Source organism: Bos grunniens, chromosome 20, assembly GCF_055505025.1.
Source record: "Bos grunniens cultivar Pamir isolate PY7600 chromosome 20, Bosgru_T2T1.0, whole genome shotgun sequence".
Classification (NCBI taxonomy): domain Eukaryota; kingdom Metazoa; phylum Chordata; class Mammalia; order Artiodactyla; family Bovidae; genus Bos; species Bos grunniens.
The window spans coordinates 60,165,237-60,190,639 of record NC_141184.1 but is presented as its reverse complement, the minus strand read 5'-3'; the positions used below and the strand labels follow the sequence as shown (position 1 = coordinate 60,190,639).

Sequence of the window (25,403 nt, the reverse complement as noted above, 5' to 3'; positions counted from 1 at the left end):
GCCTGTTTTTCTAAACTTTTAGTTCAGGAGTGGATTTGTGAGTGGGTGAGTGTGATGTGGTCGGGTACGTACCTTTTTGAGCCCTCTCTCGGGATAAAATGAACAGTGAAGCTTGTACATGTAGAGCATTTTCCATCTGCTTTCTGATCCCTAATTGATTAAGTGCACTTGACTTCATTGTGCCCCTGGCTGGGAGTCAGGACGCCACCATGCTGTCTACCCTGGGCTTATTGCACAGAACTTCTCAGGCTGCGCTGTGCATGTTAAATCTGTCCAGAGCAATTACAACTAGGGGAAACAAATACCCAGTCCTTAAAAGCACTAACTGAGAACACTCCATGCCATTCTTACCTTGCCTTTTCGAGAGTTTCTCAAATTGAAGGACATTTTCTGGTCCAAGAACCTATTAGACCAAGTACTTCTCAAGGGATTTCATTACCAGCCCCTATGTCTATAAAACTTGGCATGTAGAAGATGCTCAAAGAATGTTTATGAATGAAAGCATGACTCTGATTTACTGTCTAATGGGTTATTGATCTCATATCTTATATAGCAGAGAGATATGGCTCTTTACTTCTACAGTAGCTCTATTGATTTATAAATTGAGTTGTACTCAAATCTCAGAAGAACTAAAATCTATTTCTCACATTAAATTGTCCATGCTCTAGGACCCATAAAATCACCAAGCTTTAATCCAAGGTCACCTTGATAATATCTAGGTCTTTAGGCTGTGTCCTGGGGGAAACTTAGATTTCCCTAAATAGATAAGAGACTTCTGAGAGGACATAGAGGAACTCCATCTCCTGTCAGCTCCAGCTGGAGTTCAACTCAAGCTTATATTGTGTGCGAGGAAGGAAAAAATGGATCTTGGCTATGCAAAGTTCAAAAATCACTGATCTTGACCAGTTGCTTTATTTTACAGGGAAGAAATTGAATTTCAGAAATATTCAGTGGTAAGTTCAAGCTCACATTGTTAGCTAGAGTAAAACTGAGGCTAGAACCCCTCCAGGCCAAATCCCTGCCTGACCCCTTCCCCGGGTACCTATGCTGTTCCATGGCAAAGTTACACTACTTTCCTTCTTTTGTGATCACATTGACCCAAATGCATTTTGGATATATTTGTACATTGTTTAAAGTGATCTTACATTTCCAGCTTGAATATATCCCTTCTATTTCCCAAAATGTATTGTAGTGTTCTTGCAGATGGAAGCCAAAACCTCTATTTTCTTGGTACCCTATCTCCTATTCCCAGTGGGGTTTCAGTAAGTGTTCAGGAAGTTATTTATGGACCAACTGACTGACAGCAAATGAAACCTAAGATATATGGAGGTTTGGGAAAACTTTGGGGCTTAGCCACAAGGACAAAAGATGACAGTTTCTGCTGTGTAACTTGGAGACATTGTTTTGATAAACAACTGCACAGGTCCACCAGTTTCCTAATTTAGAAAAATCCCCAGTTTTCAGAGTGCTTGGAAAATCAGTCACTAGTGCACTTCGTACACTTTAGAAAAAATGAGGATAAGTGTTCATAATTTCTCACCCATAGTGGAGAAAAATAGATGAGAACAGAGCTGGTGGATTAACATAGCAGTTAACGCAGACTGTGTTTGAGCTAGGATCGAGTTGACCTCGCTGAGATTTAAATGGTCACTTAAATTGCTGCTGTTTTCTGGTCTTTCAAACTTTCACAAAGGGAGAGAGGGTAGACTGGAGTGTTTTCATGGGTACAGTTTGGAATCAGTCTAGGTTTTAATCTCAACTTTATTGATTGCTAGTTGTATAACTTCAGACAAGGTACTCAATCTGGCTGATCATGTCTCCTCTTCTGTTAACTGGAGATAATATTTCCTCAATAGAGTTTATACAAAGAAGTGAGATACTGCATAGGCAATTGCACAGTACCTTGCTGTGTGAAGTGCTTACTAGCGATTGTGAATACTACTGCAGGGGATGAAGGTAGACTTTTAAACTGTTGTCCAACCTGTGGTTTACTGATTCTAAGTTTACTTAGTCTGTTGGTCCATGTCCAGTTCTAACTGTTGCTTCTTGACATGCATACAGATTTCTCAGGAGGCAGGTAAGGTGATCTAATGTTCCCATTTCTTGTTGGAGAAGACTCTTGAGAGTCCCTTGGACAGCAAGGAGATCCAACCAATCCATCCTAAAGGAAATCAGTCCTGAATATTCATTGGAAGGACTGATGCTGAAGCTGAAACTCCAATACCTTGGCCAGCTGATGTGAAGAACTGACCCATTGGAAAAGACCTTGAAGCTGGGAAAGATTGAAGGCAGGAGGAGAAGGGGACGACAGATAAGATGGTTGGATAGCATCACTGACCCTATGGACATGAGCTTGAGCAAGCTCTGGGAGTTGGTGATGGACAGGGAAGCCTGGCGTGCTACAGTCCATGGGGTCGGAAAGAGTCAGACACGACTGAGCAACTGAACTGAACTGAACTGAAGAATTTCCCACAGGTTGTTGTGATCCACAAAGTCTTTAGCATAATCAGTGAAGCAGTAGTAGATGTTTTTCTGGAATTCTCTTGCTTTTTCTATGATCCAATGGATGTTGGCAATTTGATTTCTGGTTCCTCTAAATCAAGCTTTTTCTAAATCCAGCTTGAATATTTGGATATGCCCTCTTAACCAACTCTTATTCATCATTCATGACTCAATCATTTGGCTGAGTTTAGCTAAGGGTCTTCTTCAGTGTGCTGTCATACAAATCATCTAACTAGTCACCATATGACACTGAAATAATGTCTTAATGTGTTAGTATCTTCTATGAGGCCACAAGCCTATTAATAATTTCTGCATTTACATCTTATATCTAGTTCATAAAGCACAGTAGGTATTCGATGGATGTTTGTCGACCCCTGGGCTGGGTACGATGAGAGCAAAATCTGGTATAAAACGTGATCCCTAGCCTGCTACTGCTGCTGCTGCTAAGTCACTTCAGTCGTGTCCAACTCTGTGCGACCCCATAGACAGCAGCCCACCAGGCTCCCCCGTCCCTGGGACTCTCCAGACAAGAACACTGGAGTGGGTTGCCATTTCCTTCTCCAGTGCATGAAAGTGAAAAGTGAAAGTGAAGTCGCTCAGTCATGTCCGACTTTTAGCGACCCCATGGACTGCAGCCTACCAGGTTCCTCCATCCATGGGATTTTCCAGGCAAGAGTACTGGTGTGGGATGCCATTGCCTTCTCTGGATCCCTGGCCTGAAGAAGTTGAAACATCCTCAGGATACGGGTCATGATTTGTTAAGCTGAATACGCATTATTGAGTGGAGCACCATGCCCATGGAAGCATTGACTAAAGTTCTAAAAAATGCACTGTCTATCTAGGTGGTCTACTACTATGTGCTAGTTAATTGCATTTAGACTTGCTTAAAACCGAGAAATAATGTCATATACATTCACATTAACTTCCACTGGATACCCAATGTTACTTAGAGCAGTAGTTCACAGTAGAATCAGCACCATCTGGGAACTTGTTAGAAATGTGAATTCTTATACCCTCTGGCCCAGACCTACTGAATTACAGACTCTGGAAGGAGAGGCTAGCAATCTGTGTTTTAAGTCTTCCAGATGATTCTAATGCACCCTAAATCTGAGAACCACTGCCCTCCAGAAATAGTTTGCCCTCCAGAAATAGGTTTGATAGGCTCCCTTGGTTTGACTTTGAATTCCAGGAAGATGAATATAACTCATTAGATACCAGCACATTATTCTAATAAAGATGATGCTAGCTATTGAATATTCTCATTCACACACAAGTTACATTTGCATGAATTTGCAGACTTCTATATAACCTGACCCCTGGAGGAAGAAATGGTAACCCACTCCAGTATTCTTGCCTGGAGAATTCCATGGACAGAGGAGCCTGGTGCTCTACAGTCCATGGGACCACACAGAGTCAGACACGACTGTGACTAACACACACACATATAACCCGACTCCTCCCCAAACCTCCTTGGAACTGTTGTCTCAGGGTCACTTGAGATGTAGTCCTCCCAGGCTTGAAGTCTTAAAAATTCTCACCAAAGAAAACAACATTCAACTTTTAGAGTTGACAAGAGGAGAAAGAGGGCACCTTAACCGGATTTCTCTCACAGCAATAAGGGCAAAATGGTGGTATAACCCACAAGAAAAGTGGAACTTGGAGGAGCAGTGAGCTTTAGAATAAATGTAAAGAGCTTGAACTCCCCTCTATTTGTCCATTCCCAGATGCCCAGGGTCAGCTCATAATAACTTCAAAACCATTTGTGGAATGTAGTGAGTACAGGTGCAGAGTTGCTCTTCAAGGAGGTTTATAGTTTCAGGGAAATCCAAGTAATGTAAATCTATTCACAATCTATTTCATATCTGGCAAAGCAAGTTCAATACTTATAATAGTTATCATTTTCTCAGCCCTTTGTATTAATATATTCTAGGTTCTGGTCTAAGTTGTTGAGAAACATCATCTATAATCTATAAACTATACTAAAATGAATATTGTGATGTTCATTTTATAGAAGAGAGACATGAGATTAAAAAATTTACCCAAGGCCACATAGAAGGGAAAGAGGAGGAAATTGCTTTTTTTTTTTTGAACCATTTGCCCTTTAATTTGAATTTAAAATCAATTTCTTTAAATATTTTGGGCTTCCCTGATAGCTCAGTTGGTAAAGAATCTGCCTGCAGTGCAGGAGACCTGGGTTCAATCTCTGGGTTGGGAAGATCCCCTGGAGAAGGGAACAGCTACCCACTCCAGTACTCTGGCCTGGAGAATTCCGTGGACTGTATAGTCCATGGGGTTGCAAAGAGTCGGACATGACTGAGCAACTTTCACTTTCACTTTAAATATTTCAGTTACAAGTTTTAAATAGCGAAGACAAAGATGCTACAGGCACTCAGCACTGGTTCTCACCCCTCCCCCACTCTTATCCCCAGGCCTTGCTTCTTCATTCAAGATATAAAGGGGCCCTCTGCACTAAATAAATAGCTTCTGGCATCAAGTATCAGCAGCCTCAGGCTTGGATGCAGCTGCATATAAAGCTATGAAGCCTAGTGGCTTTCAGGATAAGATGTGTGCTTTTAACCATGCTCTAAAGAATTCCAGTGATTGTGCCCAGATGCCAAGGCAGCATCTCAGAGGTGACATTAGCCATTTCCCCACTGTGCACTAGCTTCCTGGGCTGGTTTCCACCACAGTCCATCCTTCCCCGCAGCTGTATTCTGTGTAGGAAGGGTAAGGGCCTGCACCCTCAGGACCATACTACAGAAATAAACAGAACCTCCTCTTCAGCCTACAGAACCAAATCTGACACCAAAGCTCATGCTGTCTGTCACACATGGCTGCCAGAGCTTGTGAGTTCACCCACCCTTGACCTTATGATCTAACTCTGCATTGTAACTCCCCCAGCACTCGTATCTTATGCCACTGACCCATGATCTTCCTGACTTTTCTGTAATCATTTTCCCCACCTGTTTTGGATCTCAGTATTTAAATGGACATTGCCAGTCTGGAAGAATTTCTCTTGAACCCAGGCAGGAAAATATGAATGGAACAAAACAAAGGATTGTGCCACTGTTTCTGTGTCCTGGCTTGTGCTGGCCTTTTCTAGAGCCAGAGAAAGGGACTGTCAGATGTTTGATAGTAAGAAGCTTTTAAAAAGGCCAACCGGATCAAAAACCCTCTCTTTGGTCATTTTCTCTTCTGGAACAATTGATCAAATGCGGTTATAATTTAACCTTTTTGGCTATGATGCTCACTATCCATACAACTGAAAGCTTTCCTAAGGGTGGTAACTCAGTAGTACATTGTCAACCATTAAAAAACTTAACTGGAAGTAGTTTTCAGGGTAAAAAGAAAGTTTTAAGAAATGTGAACCGAAATCCACAAGGTTTGTTAGGAGAGAGGCGAGAGAAAGACATGTGAGCAGGGCAATCCACAACAGACTACGCCAGTGTCCCGTTAGGGTGCTAGTGACTACGTTCCTGCGTAGCAACAGGCTTCCAGAAGGAAGAGAAATAGAAGTGAGCAGAGTGGGCGTGGGGTACTGAAGGCCAGCTTCTCCCTGGGCCGGTCTCACTTTTGCTCCTGCAACCCTCCTGTTCCCACTCCAATTAAGAGGTATTTCTCTTTACCGAACTTAGTTGAGGAGCAGGAAAATCCAGAGGAAGTCGAAGGATCAAGGAGAATTTGCAGCTCTTGATAAGCCTTCCTCCATACCTTCATAATAGTTCTTTGTACTTATGGGGTCACTTCAAACATGTATATTTTAAAATACAAATTCTGAAATGAAATGGAAAACCTCAATGCCGAGGAGAAGGGGAAATGGTTTTGTAGAGCATGGATGAGTGAGTCTTCACATCCCCAGTGCGAGGCCACAGACCTGGGAGGGCTTACCAATAGATGTGCAACAATCATCATGAAACCAAGCAGAACCCCTGTGGGGCCCTCCCAGGTATGCAAGGCTTTCAGTGCACTCCAGTTTCTTTCTTGTAGAGAAAGGGCTTCAGCCTCTTGGACTTTCCCTGAGTTCCAAAGGACTGATTCAAACAATTACTAATTAAGGAAGGGGGGAAATGCAAAAAGAAACAGCAGTGCAGGATAGGGCAGGGTCCGGGTGCCCCCTCTGGGGATATGCATAGCAATCTGATATATATCTCTGAATTCTCCGGCCTCTACCCATGTGGAGGATGGTAACTTCAGTCTGACTGCAAGCACAGGGATCCCAGCGTGATTGGAATCAGAAGGCTGATGACTGGGATTTTTAGAGTATCACCCCATTACCTCACAGCCAGCCAGTCAGAAGAAATTCACACACCCTGCAGCCCTTCTCCCAGATTTTTAAAATAAAAGCTCTTCCCTGAAAAACTGCTGGGGGCGCAGGGAGTTCAGGCTTTTTGAGCACAACCTGCCCATTCTTCTTGGTTGGCCCTTGTGAAAAACATTTCTCTGCTCCAAACTCCAACTTTTAGGTTTGCTTGGCCCTACTGTGCACTGGGCACACAAACTTGAGTTTGACAAAGATAATAATAATAAGGAGGCTGTGGATATAATATCAAAGGAGTTAAGGGGAACTCAAAGTTCCGCTGAGTGTAAGTCTGCTCAGAATAGTAAAAGAGAAGGCTAAAAAAATCAGGACTGCACACAATCTGGGCTTGCAGACCAAAATCTTTTCTGACTTTCTGGAATTTTGTAATGAGCTAGATGGTCTATACAGGCACAGAAACAGGAAAACAGAAGGTCCAGGCAGGATCTCTTATCACAGAATCCTGATAAGAAGAACCTATAGACCATCAATGATGAACATTCTTTAGCCTTCAAGTGAACAAGACCTGGAGAACCCAAGCCAAAGAGAAGAAATGAGCTTAATATTTATGAAGATATCCAGGAAGGGTAAAAACCACAGGTAGTCTAAAGGACTCATTTTACTGGAGAACAATTAACATTATTAAGAAAGTCTTTTGTATTATTATCTCAAATCCTTCCCAATGCAGATTGAACCCACATAGATTTAGGCAATAGTAATTCAAGAAAACAAGTTACAACCTACTATTAAGAAGGAAAAAAATAGAATTAGTGTTTTCTACAGTCATATTTGTTTTCATTACCTGGTTCTCTGCTTATATTTCTAGTTAAGAGAAGGCTTTAAGTGAGAAAAAGGTCTCATAGCTCATTAGTTTCATTTTCTCTCTTGCTCCACTAGCTCTAAGAGGGAAGGGCTTTTGTTTTGTTTTGTTTTGTTTACGACTATCCCCAGAGTCTAGAAATAGTGCCTGACATTTAATAGATATTTAGACATTCAATAAATTTTGAAATAATTAGACTTGCAGTATCATCTATTATCTAATCACAACTCCTTACACTTACACACTATACCCTTATTTCTGAAGACAATCCTCATCAAACATGAACCTTGATGACAGTACTCTCCTTTCTCAAACTTTTCAAAGGATGCACATGGTTTAGGAGAACATCATTATTCCTTAATAAGCTATTCAAGGTACTTGTCTACACACCTGAAACTAACAAAATACTGTAAATTAATTATGGTTGTGATTTAGTCTCTCAGTCATATCTGACTCTTGTGATCCCATGGAATGTAGCCTGCCAGACTCCTCTGTCCATGGGACTCTCCCGGCAAGAATACTGGAGTGGGTAGCGATTCCCTTCTCCAGGGGATCTTCCCCACCCAGATATCGAACCCAGGTCTCCTGCATTGCAGGCAGCCTCCTTATCAACTGAGCCACCAGGGAAACTGACACTTAATAGACATTTAGACATTCAATAAATATTGAAATAATTAGACTTGCAATATCATCTAATCACTCTCCTTGCCTCTTTACACTTACACAATACACCCTTTAGTTCAGGTCAGTCGCTCAGTTGTGTCCGACTCTTTGCGACCCCACGAATCGCAGCACGCCAGGCCTCCCTGTCCATCACCAACTCCTGGAGTTCACCCAGACTCACGTCCATCGAGTCAGTGATGCCATCCAGCCATCTCATCCTCTGTCGTCCCCTTCTCCTCCTGCCCCCAATCCCTCCCAGCATCAGGGTCTTTTCCAAAGAGTCAACCCTTCACATGAGGTGGCCAAAGTACTAGAGTTTCAGCTTTAGCATCATTCCTTCCGAAGAAATCCCAGGGCTGATCTCCTTCAGAATGGACTTATTAAGTGTAAATTAATTATACTTCAATTAAAAATAGGAAAAAAAATAAGCTGTTTTGGAAAGGGCTATATTCTGTATTCTGGAAAGGGCTTATGTCTTCAGATTCACCTGCCAGAGCCTGTGCCTTCTGCATCAGGACTGTGGTTGGCCTGGCTGATGCATTTTCTCTTCCTAGGACACTCCCTTCCCAACTTCCGCTTTCTCTTGGCAAACTCTTACTTATCCCTTAAGATTCAGAATGAATGTCACTCCTTCTGGGAAGTCTTCTCAGACTAACCCTAAATCTGGTTGCTTACTTTGGCACACAATGCTACAAAAATGCTTCTATCAACATGTTTAAAATATACTGGATTATGAACTTACATGTTTGTGTTTTCTACTACTGCGTTCTCTATAATTACTTTTAGGTTAGGTACTGTGGCTTAGTCATTTCTCTATCCCCAGTGCCAGATAGCATGTTTGTTGCAAAATCAACACAATATTTGGGGATAGGAACACTGAAAAGGTTCTGAGGCATTGGTGACATTTTAAAAAATATTTTAAATTAAATGTTTATTTTGGTTTGTAAGTCAACGTTATTTTTAAATAACGTTGATGATCACTAAAAGTTTCATCTATTAAGTACTACATGACACAGTCTGTCTTCATTATTTAGCTTTCTTTTTTTTATTGTGGTAAAATACATATAAGATGAAATTTACCCTATTAATCATTTTTAAGTATAAAATTCAGTGGCAGTAGTTGCATTCACAATTCTGTACAACCATCATTATTTTCTCATTTCCAGAACTTTTCTATCGTCCCAAACAGAAATGCTATACCAATTAAACAACCTCCCATTTCTCCTGGCCCTAGACCCTGACAACCTCTACGCTGCTTACTGTTTTGATGGGCCACTCTAGGTACCTCATATAAATGAAATTATACAATATTTGTTCTTTCGTGTTTGGTTTATTCACTTTAGCAAAACAGTTTTAAGGTTCATGCATGTTGTAACATGTATCAGAATTTCATTCCTTTTTAAGGCTGAATTATAATCCATTGTATGGATATATCATATTTGGTTTATCTAATTCATCGACTGATAGATATTTGTGTTATTTCCACCGCTATTGTGACTAGTACTACTGTACAAGTATCTGTTTGAATTTCTGCTTTCAATACTTTGGGACATACACATTAGAGTGGAATTGATGGATCATAAGGTGACTCTGTGTTTAACTTTTTGAGGAACTACCAAACTGTTTTTTGCATTGGCTACAACATGCACATTCCCATCAAAAATGTACAAGGCTTCCAATTCTTAGGAGGCCTCACTACCGCTTGTTAGTTTCCATTTTTAATAATGGCTGTTCTAATGGTATGACTTGCGGCATGTTGATGGCATTAAAATTTGTTTTTTGCTATATTTATATTTTCAATTTTGAGAATGAAATTTGAGTGATAAATTCCTATGCTTAAATTTTGAAAAATTAGAAACACTGTTATTTATAAAATCCACATGTCCCTCAGCTTAGGTAGGAAAATGCTCAGTTGTGTCCAACTCTTTGAGACCCCATAGACTGTAGCCCACCAGACTCCTCTGTCCGTGGAATTCTCTGGGCAAGAATACTGGAGTGGGTTGCCATTTCCTTCTCCAGGGGATGTTCCCAACCCTGGGATCAAACCCTGGTCTCCTGGACAGCAAGCAGATTCTTTACCATATGAGCCACCAGCTTAGGTATAGTTTTACAAAAAGTAGAGATACACACACATATATATATACATATATATACACACATATTATATGTATATACACATATAAGTAAAAAGTAGGAGGGAAAATGATTCTCATTTTCTGTCACTCAGCAATTTCCTGAGTTAATAACCTTTACAATGCAGTCTGTAAGTGCTTCTGAAAACATATTTAATTGACAATTGTATGAAGCAGGACTGTTCTAGTAATAATCTCCAGTGAAACTTATTCCATATTTTTGCATTAGTTTGAGCATTTTTATGATTTTAAGGATGGAAAAAAGCTTACAGAAAACCACACATATGCAAATAGTGAATATGAAAATATGCACAGGAAATATTGCTTATTTTTATGAATTTTTTATAGCACATTAAAGAAAAACCAACGTTTTTGCAGTATTAAAGTTCACAATTTCAGCAATCTATTAAGGCCTCTAGAGGAACATTAGTTACGGCAGGGAACTCCAGCACTTTAGAGAGTTGCCAATGGAAAAAGGTTTCTCTCTCACAGACTTAACTGAGAGAAGCGTTTAACAGGAGGCAATTTTATAATGTGACTACAATACTCTCTGAAGGCAATCACACACTCAGAATTGGTTGATTTATAGGAACTTGGCCTTAGTGTCCTAAAATGAGTCTTTGACAGACAGCAGTATTTTTATGAGACAAAAGGTAGGAAGGTGATCATCCCTGACACTCTGTGCTAGTACCATATAAGTACCACTGGCAGTTGTAAGATTTTGTGAACTTTGTCATATGGTTACCTAGCAAAATCCTTATCATGACCCTATGAAGTAGGCATTGCTGGGTCTAATACCTCCAATACCTCCATTTGTGGGCAGCAGACCCTGAGGCCAAGAGTAATATCTTTCCCTAGTTCACAGAGCAAGTCAGCAGATGAGTTGGGCAATGTGTATTAGTAGAAGATGCATGAGCTTTGGAGAGAGACAGTCAAGTTCAAATCCTGGCTCTGGCACTCTATAGTTGTTTTCTTGGAAGTCTCCTCAAATTCTTTAAGTCTTAGGTTCATGTCTTATAAAATGAGATTAATAATATCTATCTATCTCACTGCACTGTTTCGAGAATAAATATTTAATAATGGGAAAGAGTTTTAGCAAACTCTGGGAGATAGTGAAGAACAGGGAAGCCTGGCATGCTGCAGTCCATGTGGTCACAAAGAGTTGGACACAACTGAGCGACTGAACAACAACAACCAGTATTCTTGCCTGAGAAATCCCATGGACAGAGGAGCCTGGCATGCTCCAGTCTATGGGATTTCAAAGAACCGGGCACAATGGCTGAACAACAACAGGAATTATTCTGTTACATTTCTCCCAGCCACGCCCATGTAAGATATCAGTAATCAATCATAGCACACTTTCACACAAAGCTGGGGCAACCTAAGAATCTTTCTCAAGCTAATATGGTGGGCAGCTATACCAGCTGAACAGGGTAGGCAGCAGAGGTGGGACTTCTTTGTCACCCTGCTCCTCAGAGCTGCACTCACTGCTCTTTGCTTTCACACTCTCTGTCCCTCGGGAATGTTCTTTATCAGCTTATATGAAAAGTCAAGACATTTTGTAGCTGGGTCCATTTGCTTAGAAAGTCCTCGTCCTCTTTCCCCTCTTCTGTCGATTCTAAGCTAATCTATCCCCATCTGCCTGTGACACTATCCTTGAGTGTGCAAGAGGCAAACAGAGGAGGAGAGGTTATTTACATGGAGGAGGAGTGTGGGATAAGAAAAAAATATCCAGACCAACATGGGTCTTTGCTATTGTTTTTCCTAATTTTTTGGTTGTATTGACCTTTTTGAGATTTGTCTGGTAACAGTACAGGTATACCTTGTTGTATTGTACTTCACAGACACTGTGGGTTTTTTGTTTTTTTAACAAAAATTGAAGGTTTGTTGCAACCCTTTGTTGAGAAAGTCTATTTTTCCAACCATATTTGCTCACTTTGTCTCTGTGTCACATTTTGGTAATTCTTGCAATACTTTAAGCTTTTTCATTATTACTGTATCTGTTGTGGTGATCTGTGCTCAGTGATCTTTGATGTTATTTTTATAATTGTTTGGGGACACCAGAAACCTCACTCATATAAGCTAGAAAACTAGCTTAATAAATGTGTGTGTTTTGAGTGCTCCACTAACTGGCTGTTTCCTTATCTTGTTCCCTCTCTTCAGGTCTGCTTAATCTCTGAGACACAACGAAGTTGAAATTAGGCTGATTATTAATCCTACAATAGCCTCTATGTAGTCAAATGAAAGGATAGTCACATGTCTCTCTCAAAGGATAGAAATGATTAAGCTTAGTGAGGAAGACATGTCTAAGCTGAGACAGGCCAAAATGTAGGTCTTTCCCACCAAACAGTTAGCCAAGTTGTGAATGCAAAGGGAAAATTCTTGAAGGGAATTAAAAGTGCTACTCATAAAAAACACATAAAAAAAATCAACACATAAGAAAAATAAGAAAGTGAACATTGCTGATACGGAGAAAATTTTGGTACTGGATAGAAGATCAAACCAGCCACAATATTTCCTATGCCAGAGACTAATCCAGAGCAAAGCTCTAACTCTCTTTAATTAAATGAAGACTGAGAAAGATGAGGCAGCTGCAGAAGAAAAATTTGAAGCTAGCAGAGCTTGGTTCAAGAGATTGAAGGAAAGAAGCCATCTCTATAACATAAAATTGCAAGGTGTGGTAGCAAGTGCTGATGTAGAAGTTGCAGCAAGTTATCCAGAAGCTCTTATTAGAATAATTCATGAAGGTGCTTTCATGAATCAACAATAGATTTTCAATGTAGATGAAACAGGCTTCTATTGGGAAAAGTGCCATCTAGGACTTTCATAGCTAGAGAGGAGGAGTCAATACCTCGTTTCAATGCTTCAAAAAACAGGCTTCCTTTTGTTAGGTGCTAGTGAAGTTGGTGACTTTAAGTTGGAGCCAATGACTTCCCTGGTGGCTCAGATAGTAAAGTGCCTGCCTGCAATGCAGACAATCCAGGTTCAATCCCTAGGTCAGGAAGATCTCCTGGAGAAGGAAATGGCAATCCACTCCAGTATTCTTGCCTGGAAAATCCCATGGACGGAGAAACCTGGTAGGCTACAGTCCATGGGGTCGCAAAGAGTCAGACATGACTGAGTGACTTTAATTTCACTTTAATGATTATTTGCCATTCTGAAAATTCTAGGGCCTTTAAGAATTATGCTACATCTACTCTGCCTGTGCTCTATAAATGCAAAAACAAAGCCTGGATGACAGCACCTCGACTGACAGCATAGCTTACTGAATATTTTAAGCCCACTGTTGAGACCTGCTGCTCAGAAAAAAGATTCCTTTCAAAATATGACTGCTCACTGGCAATGTACCTGGTGACCCAAGAGCTCTGAGGGAGATGTACAAGGAGAGTAATACTGTTTTCAGGCCTGCTAATACAACATTCATTTTGCAGCCCAAGGATCAGGGAGTAACTTAGACTTTTAAGTCTTATTCTATACAAAATACGTTTTATAGGGCTATTGCTGCCATAGACAAAAATTCCTCTGATGGATTGGACCAAAGTCAGCTGAAACCTCCTGGAAAGGATTCATCATTCTAGATGCCATTGAGAACACTCATGATTCATAGGAAGAGATCAAAATATCAACATTAACAGGAGTTTGGAAGAAGTTGACTTCTACCCTCATGGATGACTTTGAGAGGTTTAAGACTTCAGTGGAAGAAGTCACTGCAGAGGTGGAAATAACAAGAGAATTAGAATTAGAAGCGGAGCCTGAAGATGTGACTTCATTGTTGCAATCTCATGATAATACTTACATAGATGACTTTTCTGGAGATGAAATCTACTCCTGGTGAAGATGCTGTGAAGATTATTGAAATTACAACAAAGGATTTAGAACATTGCATAAACTTAGCTGATAAAGCAGAGGCAGTGTTTGTAAGAATTGACTCCGATTCTATTAACAAAAGAAGTTCTGCTGTGGGTAAAATGCTATCAAACAGGTTTGTATACTATGGAGAAATGATCCGTGAAAGGAAGAGTCAATTTCTGAGGCAAACTTCAATGTTGTCTATTTTTAAAAACGATCACAGCCACCCCAAACTTCAGCAACCACCACCCTGATCAGCCAGCAACAATCAACATCAAGGTAAGACATTTCACTAGCAAGAAGATTACAACTCAGCGAAGGTTCAGATTATATGGATAGCACTTTTTAGCAATAAAATATTTTTAATTAAGGCATGTGCATTGTTTCTTTAAATAGAAGGCTGTTGACTGCTTAATAGACTATAGTGTAAACGTAACTTTTACATGTATTGGGAAACAAAAAAAAATCTATGTCTTGCTTTATTGCAATATTTACTTTATTGCACTTGCCTAAAAATCTCTGAGGTATGCCTGTATTCACTGAAGTAGTCACATCCTGCAATCTGAAGGTTAGCTGTTATGTAAGCATTTGCAGAAAGAAAAATAGAGGCACTGCTCTGTTCAAGGTCACCCCATGAGACATAAATGAAAGTGGCAGACAGCTTGAGGTTGTCACCCTTGATGAATCTGAGGTTATAAAAATGAATTCTTGCATTTTAACCTCTGTGTAATTTTTTGAAGTCGTCAACTCTTCTTGTATTCTTTAATCTCATGATCAAAGAATGCAGCTTTTCAAAAATATTTCAGGATTGAAATTTCATTTTCCCTGAGTTAAACTGGGAAGAAAGCAGGAGTTCTTATTTGCCCTAATGGTAAACAAAGAAAATGTTATTCCTCCAGTCTCTTGGGCTCAAATGTGGCTGAAAGGATTTCGCTTCAGTTGGGAAACAAAACAAGAATAGCTATCCCATTAGGTTTACCAAATACTTGTTAGCAATTGGCTTAAAAGCTTCCTTTGGAAATCTTCTTGACTTAGAGTCGGTGTTCAGATGGTGAAGAGATTTCTTATTCCACCCTTAAACAGTGCTTGGTCATCATCAAATTCACAACCCTGCTTTGTCTCCAAGATTCATTTGTCACCAAGACTTGTCCTGGGCCACATTTCCTTCAGTGATTCCTTTATAAAACAGATGGAAAATGAATAGAATATTGTCACAAAGTCTAGACATAACTAATCAGGTCTATTTCCTAATACCAATATGTTAGGGTGTGGAATAGTGGAGACAGAATGTACTATCTTGTAAGCTCTCAATAAGTGGTTATAGATGTGGGCTACTTGAGCTAGTACCCAGGACAACATATGTCATTTGAGGGTCTCAGTGGACTCACAGTAACAGAAGACCTTAAAGAGTCCCTCACAATCCTGAGACCACCCACTGGGCTGCAGAACCTAATCTAAGCAGTTCCTTTTTGACTACCATTTGGCTCTTGCTCTGCAAAGAACAAATCAATCTAGGGTAAGTAGGATGTTTTAAAAGCTTCATTTTTGTTTCTTAAATGTCTTTGTGAGTTGAAGGAACATTTAAAAATAAAAACGACATTTGTTTCTCAACAGTCACAGTTCAAATGGCATGTACAAGTCTCCCTGCGGTCATTTTTAAAACTTGAAAAGCTTTTCATGTTGCCTTTTAAACAGAGAAGCAATTTGAACATGAAGGAAAGCATTTAGCATTCCAAAATAGTGAGCGTGAGTGTCAGCCCTTCCGGAGCGCTATCAAGTAACTTTGGTCTGCAGGACTGAAGAGTCATTTCTGTGGACACGGCTTACACTAGAAGATCCACTTTACAGATGCGCATCAATTCTCATTATCATTGGAATGGACTCTGGGGAAAATTAGGAGAGACGAATTTATCTTCGGCATTTTCTGCACTGCGGCACAACGGGAAAGAACATGGCCTTCAGACAGACGCAGACTTCCATCCCAGCTCCACCAGTGACCAGCTGAGGGACGCTGGGCACTTATTCTAGCCCCTTGAACCTTGATTTCCACAGAGTTAGCAGAATTACGACACCTACTTTGCAATCCTTATGTTCGATAAGATACAGGACATGGAACGATACCAGCACAGGAACGGTTCGCAGTGGGCGTTCATTCTTTCCCCGGATCTCCGCCCCCGCCCCTCGCTCGCCTCCCCAGTACTGAGATCTCCACTCATGGCAGCCCTGCCCAGCGTTACGTAGCTGACTGTATTTTAGGGTGGCATTCCCCATTAAAATTTACGTGCACTGTGATTTAATTGTGTCCTCGGGTCCCTGCCGTTTCTGCCAGATAGGCTCACCACTGTGATATCCTTACATACAAGTCAAGGTTTATTAAAATGGGTGCCAGTGGTTAACCTCTTACTCCTCCCAAAATAAGAGTAATATTTAGCCCAGAACTTTCAGAAAAATAATGTCTGAATCCAAAGCCCATAATGGGTGGAGGGGTGGTGGGTGGGGTTCAGTCGAAGCTGGAGGTTAGTTTAAGAATATGTGTGTATGGAGACATTTTTCAGTTTTCACCCTTCAGAGCATACCCACAAGTACCTCCCTTCTGCTTCAACATACCTAAAAGTAGATGCATAAGACTAGTGACCAAGTGTTGGCAATGCATATTCATGAGGTCTCTCTGACCCTAGCCCGTAGTTACCTTATACTCTTGAAGTTAGAATACTAAGGTCTCACCCAGAGGTTCAACCCCACCTAGGACTCAGGAACATTCATGATTTCTAGCAAGGCCTGGAAAGGACATTTCTCTTGACAAGCTCTCAGGCTCTGCAGCCTTCTGGCCCTTATGACAGCAGTTGGCCCTGCTCTGGCCTTAACGACAGCTTCCACTGCTGGCCTTTTCCTTGGCTCTTCTATCACCAAGCTCTGCCTTGCTCTTCACTTTCAGGAACTGACTCCCTGTACGGTGGCTCCATGATGACCTCAGATCCTCCCTGCCTGATATTCCAGTTTCTTCAAAGCCATCAATCTGCCTTCCTCCTGGGCCAGCCTGCCCCACTTCCTGTTCTCTTAGGACCTAAGATTCTGTCCCTGGCTTCTACCCTCCTATAAAGAGCACACTGGGTTTGGGAAATTATTGCATAACCAATGTCTGTGAAACTATAGGCTTGGAAAATACAAATAAATGGTACCCTGTTCTTTTTTTTTTAATTTAATTTTATTTAACTTTACAATATTGTATTGGTTTTGCCATATATCAAAATGAATCTGCCACAGGTATACATGTGTTCCCCATCCCGAACCCTCCTCCCTCCTCCCTCCCCATACCATCCCTCTGGGTCGTCCCAGTGCATCAGCCCCAAGCATCCAGTATCGTGCATCGAACCTGGACTGGTGACTCATTTCATATATGATATTATACATATTTCAATGCCATTCTCCCAAATCATCCCACCCTCTCCCTCTCCCACAGAGTCCAAAAGACTCTTCTACACATCAGTGTCTCTTTTGCTGTCTCGTATACAGGGTTATTGTTATGATCTTTCTAAATTCCATATATATGCATTAGTATACTGTATTGGTGTTTTTCTTTCTGGCTTACTTCACTCTGTATAATAGGCTCCAGTTTCATCCACCTCATTAGAACTGATTCAAATGTATTCCTTTTAATGGCTGAGTAATACTCCATTGTGTATATGTACCACAGCTTTCTTATCCATTCATCTGCTGATGGACATCTAGGTTGCTTCCATGTCCTGGCTATTATACACAGTGCTGCGATGAACATTGGGGTACACGTGTCTCTTTCCCTTCTGGTTTCCTCAGTGTGTATGCCCAGCAGTGGGATTGCTGGGTCATAAGGCAGTTCTATTTCCAGTTTTTTAAGGAATCTCCACACTGTTCTCCATAGTGGCTGTACTAGTTTGCATTCCCACCAACAGTGTAAGAGGGTTCCCTTTTCTCCACACCCTCTCCAGCATTTATTGCTTGTAGACTTTTGGATCGCAGCCATTCTGACCGGCGTGAAATGGTACCTCATAGTGGTTTTGATTTGCATTTCTCTGATAATGAGTGATGTTGAGCATCTTTTCGTGTTTGTTAGCCATCTGTATGTCTTCTTTGGAGAAATATCTATTTAGTTCTTTGGCCCATTTTTTGATTGGGTCATTTATTTTTCAGGAATTGAGCTGTAGGAGTTGCCTGTATATTTTTGAGATTAGTTGTTTGTCTGTTGCTTCATTTGTTATTATTTTCTCCCATTCTGAAGGCTGTCTTTTCACCTTGCTTTTAGTTTCCTTTGTTGTGCAGAAGCTTTTAATTTTAATTAGGTCCCATTTGTTTATTTTTGCTTTTATTTCCAATATTCTGGGAGGTGGGTCATAGAGGATCCTGCTGTGATGTATGTCAGAGAGTGTTTTGCCTATGTTCTTCTCTAGGAGTTTTATAGGTACCCTGTTCTAATAGAAAAATGTACACTGAAGATTGGAAGGCAGCTAATGGTGAAAAGCATTAGCACTGATGTCAGACAGACTTGGGGCTGAATTAGGCACAGCCCTACTGGTCTCAGCGATTTATTTACATTCCCTGCTCTGGTTCCCTCATCTCAAAAATTGGACTAACAATATTTATCTCAGAGAGTTGCTGCAAGGATAAAAATCACAAAATGGATATAAAATCAGTTCAGTCACTCAGTCATATCTAACTCTTTGCCACCCCATGGACTGCAGCACACTAGGCTTCCCTGTCCATCACCAACTCCCAGAGCTTGCTCAAACTCATGTCCCTTGAGTTGGTGATGCCATCCAACCATCTCATCTTCTGTCATCCCCTTCTCCTCCCAGATAGCTCAGTTGGTAAAGTATCTGCCTGCAATGCAGGAGACCCTGGTTCAACTCCTGGGTTGGGAAGATCCACTGGAGAAGGGAAAGGCTACCCACTCCAGTATTCTGGCCTGGAGAATTCCATGGACTATAACCCATGGGATTGCAAAGAGTTGGACACGACTGAGTGACTTTCACATGCATATAAAATAATTAGCACAATGCCAGACACAGAGTAAATGCTCAAGAAAACGCAGATAATTTTATAAGCATTATCATAATGACTATTGAATAAGAGGTATGCATGAACGCAAGAGAGGAGATTTCTGCCTGTGGACTTCAACTCATCCAAAAATGGAGAGGCAAAGATAACATGGGTTATATTCTTAAATAACCATAGTCTCTGAAGTTTGAGAGAAAAATTGGGAAATGAGTTGTCACACCAACAGACAGCTGTGGTACACACAAGGGGGCCTGCCTCCCAGCCAAGGAAGACACTTTCTTAAAAATTGGCAAGGCAATAAGATTAGAGCCAGGGATAAAGGTTTTGCTTTGGGATGAACCCAAAACACAGAATAGAACTTTAAGCTATTTAAAAATGGCTGTCAAACATTTTAGCTTAATTTTCAGCTGTATTTTGGAAGACCACATCATAAGCTTCCAGAATATAAGTCATTAGGTACTTCTAATCTCAGATATAAAACTATACATTTTGCCCATGAAGCATCAATCATGTTTTAAATTTCCTATATTTTATGATACATTGCTATCTTGGAGCTTTGCAGATCTGGGGACAGAATTGCTCCTCTCAAGGTTAACTGATTCCTAGAGATGGCTAACAGCTTGCCCGTGGGCATGCCTTTCATATACAACCAATGAATCCCAAATCCATACCCCCACCTGCTTCCTTTTACTGGTCCCTGCTCTTGAGGATAGGATCCCTCTGCTCTAAACCACTCCAGGATTCAGGTACCTGATAGGTAGACTCCCCCAATATCTTAGCGTCTGCTGAAATCACTCAAATTACCCAGTCCTAAGCTCAGCTGCTTAGCCTGCTTGCCCATTCCTTCTTGCAACCACCACAATAAAGTTTTGTGTCCAATCTTTTCCTCACTCTTCTGCCTCCTAACCAGACTTGGTGTTCCCCAAGTAGCTCTGTGTATTGACATTTGCCCTTTCCTCTTGAGAACTGTGAGTAACAAACTCTTATCTTTTTGGTGGCAGTTGTCTCCTGAGCTGTTGGTCTCACCATCCTTGCATAACAACAAAGTCCCAGGTACATTTTTAAACAACCCAAAGCAAGGGAAATCTGTATTCAGAAGTCTCCAGATTCTGGCTCCATCAGCTTGGTCACTTGTATCTCATGCATAGCCTCAGTTTCCTCCCTTATAAAAGTAAAATAGCAGTTTTATCTCACAGAGCCATGGGGAAGATTTATACACATGAAAAGTCCATCACTGTTAATGCTTAACTAATGTTTGTCCCTGCATTTGTTCACTCACCAGAGCATTCTTTACCATCCACCTGTAACCTATAAATGCTATTCAATTATCACTTAGTTTGTGCTAGTCAATTATGAGTAAATTCTAATGTCTTTCCACATGTCTATAGCTGCTGCTGCTGCTGCTAAGTCGCTTCAGTCGTGTCCAACTCTGTGCGACCCCATAGACGGCAGCCCACCAGGCTCCCCCGTCCCTGGGATTCTCCAGGCAAGAACACTGGAGTGGGTTGCCATTTCCTTCTCCAATGCATGAAAGTGAAAAGTGAAAGTGAAGTCTCTCAGTCATGTCCCACTCTTAGCGACCCCATGGACCGCAGCCTACCAGGCTCCTCTGTCCATGGGATTTTCCAGGCTATAGCTGCTAAGCACCATCATAAAAATCTCACTCTTTTCACTGTGTGTGATCTCATTGGGTCTCCTTCCCTTGGGTGCTTTGCTTGATTTCTGCTGCAGTTGCTTGAAAGCAACGCAGGTTTGGAAAAGGCCAGTCTCCCCAGTTCTGCTGGACTCTATCAATCTTATCAAGCAATTCTGTCTGCAAAAGGAGAGTCAAAAACCCTTCTGCCAGGCAGCTAAAGAAATCACGGCAGATAATTAGTAAAATAAACATCTAGTACAAAAATAAATAGCAGATAATTAGTAAAATAAACATCTAGTGGCTGGCAAACTAGTACAGCCACTATAGAGAACAGTGTGGAGATTACTTAAAAAACTGGAAATAGAACTGCCTTATGATCCAGCAATCCCACTGCTGGGCATACACACTAAGGAAACCAGAAGGGAAAGAGACACGTGTACCCCAATGTTCATCGCAGCACTGTTTATAATAGCCAGGACATGGAAGCAACCTAGATGTCCATCTGCAGATGAATGGATAAGAAAGCTGTGGTACATATACACAATGGAGTATTACTCAGCCATTAAAAGGAATACATTTGAATCAGTTCTAATGAGGTGGATGAAACTGGAGCCTATTATACAGAGTGAAGTAAGCCAGAAGGAAAAACACCAATACAGTATACTAACGCATATATATGGAATTTAGAAAGATGGTAACGATAACCCTGTATACGAGACAGCAAAAGAGACACTGATGTATAGAACAGGCTTATGGACTCTGTGGGAGAGGGAGAGGGTGGGAAGATTTGGGAGAATGGTATTGAAACATGTGAAATGTCATGTATGAAACGAGATGCCAGTCCAGGTTCAATGCACAATGCTGGATGCTTGGGGCTGGTGCACTGGGACGACCCAGAGGGATGGTATGGGGAGGGAGGAGGGAGGAGGGTTCAGGAAAATTTTAATTAAAAAAATAAAAAAAATTAAAAAAAAAAAAGACATCCATAAAAAAAAAATATTCATACCGTTTTGACCCAGTGATTCCACTCCTCAGCATCTATTCCACATTAAATGTTGTGTGCTGTGCTAAGTCACTTCAGTCATATCTAATTCTTTGTGACCCTATGGACAGTAGCCTGCCAGGCTCCTCTGTCCATGAGATTCTTCAGGTGTGAATACTGGAGTGGATTACCATGCCCTCCTTTAGGGGATCTCCTGACCCAGGGATTGAACCTGTATCTCTTGCATCTCCTGCATTGGCAGGCGTGTTCTCTACCATTAGCACCACCTGGGGAGCCCTAAACATTGTAACACATACATATATTAATGTATATATTCACTGTAACACTGTCAGCAATCTATAGGAAAATGACTGAATGAATAAAGGATGCCCACAGAAAAATATGCTTTGCAAGGAAATTGTTGGCTTAGGAGAGATCCATGATGTGTGATTAAATGAAGAAATAATAATAATACAGTGAAAATTTAAAAAAAAAAAAAAGAAAGAAATCATGGCAGATAATTAGTAAAATAAACATCTGAAAGCTGCAGATCATTTGTATTGCACTCTAAGCATTGTGGGTGTTTTATCGCCTACACTCTTCTCATTAGAGAACAGGGGCTGATAAATGCTAAAGTAGAAAGAGAGTTCCTGAAATCAGAGAGCCAATGTCCTCACTGGACTGATATCTCCATGAGGATCAATAGAAAGAAGGAAAATGATCAGAGAAACTGAGTGTGGCAGAGCTTCCCCTTGGGGCCAAGTTTGAGACAGATGGCAAACGAGGCAACCTTAAGGGAGAGAGACAGTCCTGCATTTTTACTTGTATCCTGAGGAACAAGACCAAGGAGAACATGGAGAACTTGCCAAGAATTGTGCAAAAGGAGCTGGTCCCAACCACAGGGACCAGCTGGGAGTCCCTGGGAGTCACACTGGGAGATGGTGGCCATGCGGTGCCAAGACCCGCTCATGGCCTCAGAAGTCCTGCCCATGAGTGAGGATCCTCTGTCTACATCATGGCCAATTCCACTGCATTCATGTAGTGGTCATTTGAAATACCGTTTTCAAAGAATTCTAAACTCCGAACAGCTATATGAAAGGGGTTATTATCGATGACAGAATTATTGTGCTTCCATTTCCTGCTTGAAGAGTATGCACAAATATTTTAAAGTGCAGAGGTATGGAAACAGAGGAGGTACCATTCCTGGTTTTGCTACTTGCCTTCTGTGTGAACTTGAGCAAGCCGCCTGATTTCTTGATCCCCAGCTTCTTCCTGCAAAATAAATAAAATATAGGGCCTACCCCACTGGGTTGTTGTAAGAGTTAGAGAAGATTTGCATATAAGTCTCTCAGCACGGGGCCTGATGCATAGTAAGTGAAAGTGAAGTGAAAGTCGCTCAGTTGTGTATGACTCTTTGCTAGTTACAGTCCAATGGAATTCTCCAGGCCAGAATACTGGTGTGGGTAGCCTTTCCCTTCTCCAGGGAATCTTCCCGACCCAGGAATTGAACCAGGGTCTCCTGCATTGCAGGCAGATTCTTTATCAATTGAGCTATCAGGGAAGCCCCAATGCATAGTAAGTGCTCAGTAAATATTACTGGTTAATATTTGCCCAGGCTCCTCAGGTTTCTCATATAAGTAAAATTATAGGACTTTTCCTGAGGCTACCCAGACTACCCAGGCCTCTGCTACCCAAGACAAGGCTTTCTCTAAGCATGGGTGTGTCTGTTGACTTGAATGGGAAGGCCGAGGCTGACTAGGAAATTCCCATGATGGTAACAAGTTCTTGCAGAAGAGTTATAGTGTTTTATGTCATTGTTTTAAGATTGCACCATGCTTGATGTTGTTATTGTACACCTTGGGTCATAGTCTACAATTTGCTCATCTGTGGTCAGACGCTTGGACTAACCTAGAGATTTCCGAAGTGTTGTATAGATCACTTATGTGTCTTGGATAATTATTACCTAATTAACAACTTAGTGATTATTTTTGAGTTACTATGTACACAGTATAGAATTTCTCCACGTACATTCTCTTAAGCTTTTGGATGACAAACTTAAGAACTGAGTGCCTTATTTATTTTAAACTTTTTTGGTTCTTTGTTAAAACAGTCCCCCTATTGTGCATGTCTTGTATGAGAGCTGCTGTCAGTAGCCATGGCTCCAGTCACCATTGAAATAAATATCAACATAAGACATTCCTTTGTCAGTCAGTTCAGTCACTCAGTCGTGTCCAACTCTTTGCGACCCCATCAATCGCAGCACACCAGGCCTCCCTGTCCATCACCAACTCCTGGAATTCACTCAAACTCATGTCCATCGAGTCGGTGATGCCATCCAACCATCTCATCCTCTGTCGTCCCCTTCTCCTCCTGCCCCCAATCCCTCCCAGCATCAGGGTCTTTTCCAATCAGTCAACTCTTCGCAGGAGGTGGCCAAAGTATTGGAGTTTCAGCTTTAGCATCAGTCCTTCTAATGAACATCCAGGACTGATCTCCTTTAGGATGGACTGGTTGGATCTCCTTACTGTCCAAGGGACTCTCAAGAGTCTTCTCCAACACCACAGTTCAAAAGCATCAATTCTTCGGTGCTCAGCCTTTTTCACAGTCCAACTCTCACATTCATACATGACCACTGGAAAAACCATAGCCTCGACTAGATGGACCTTTGTTGACAAAGCAATGTCTCTGCTTTTGAATATGCTATCTAGGTTGGTCATAACTTTCCTTCCAAGGAGTAAGCGTCTTTTAATTTCATGGCTGCAATCACCATCTGCAGTGATTTTGGAGCCTCAAAAAGTAAAGTCTGACACTGTTTCCCCATCTATTTCCCATGAAATGATGGGACCAGAGACCATGATCTCAGTTTTCTGAATGTTGAGCTTTAGGCCAACTTTTTCACTCTCCTCTTTCACTTTCATCAAGAGGCTTTTTAGTTCCTCTTCACTTTCTGCCATAAGGGTGGTGTTATTTGTACTAACTTCCAATTAAGTCTCACCAAGCTGTGCAAATATTAGGAAAAATCAGGTGAAATTCTGAATTTAAACAAGACCTGGAACTTATATCTTCAGTTTATCCAATAATCAAAAGAAAAAGGGTCTAATAAGTACTCATTACTTTTCAAAGTTCTATTCTTTTCCTGCCTTTTCAGGTTTCCAAAAATCAACAACTTTTGCAATTAGTGTAGTACTCACTCTTTATACTTTTTGCTGATGGTAAACACACCCACTACTAATTAGTTTGGGACAGCTGTCTTGTTTGAGTGGCTAAAATACTCCCCCGCCCTCTTGGATATAATTCATTATTTGTCTGTTAATAATAACTGAGATGGCTGGATGGCATCACCGACTCTATGAATGTGAGTTTGAGTGAACTCCGGGAGTTGGTGATGGACAGGGAGGCTAGGCGCGCTGCAATTCATGGGGTCGCAAAGAGTTGGACACGACTGAGTGACTGACCTGAACTGAACTGAACTACTGTCAGGATCTGGGACC

General features: G+C 41.2%; 1 protein-coding gene and 1 long non-coding RNA gene across 3 annotated transcripts in view; one reads left to right on the top strand and one right to left on the bottom strand.

Moving 5' to 3' along the window:
- Positions 1–16,553, top strand: part of LOC147350474 (uncharacterized) — a 34,664-nt gene extending 18,111 nt beyond the window's left edge. The window contains exons 2-3 of one of the 2 annotated variants that reach the window (XR_015148944.1): positions 12,578–15,779; positions 15,878–16,553. This is a non-coding gene — a long non-coding RNA (uncharacterized LOC147350474). The remainder of the gene's footprint in view (positions 1–12,577; positions 15,780–15,877) is intronic. The other variant, XR_015148943.1, reaches the window with a different exon arrangement.
- PIK3R1 (phosphoinositide-3-kinase regulatory subunit 1) overlaps positions 1–25,403 on the bottom strand; it is a 455,332-nt gene that overhangs the window by 351,368 nt on the left and 78,561 nt on the right. The window lies entirely within an intron of this gene.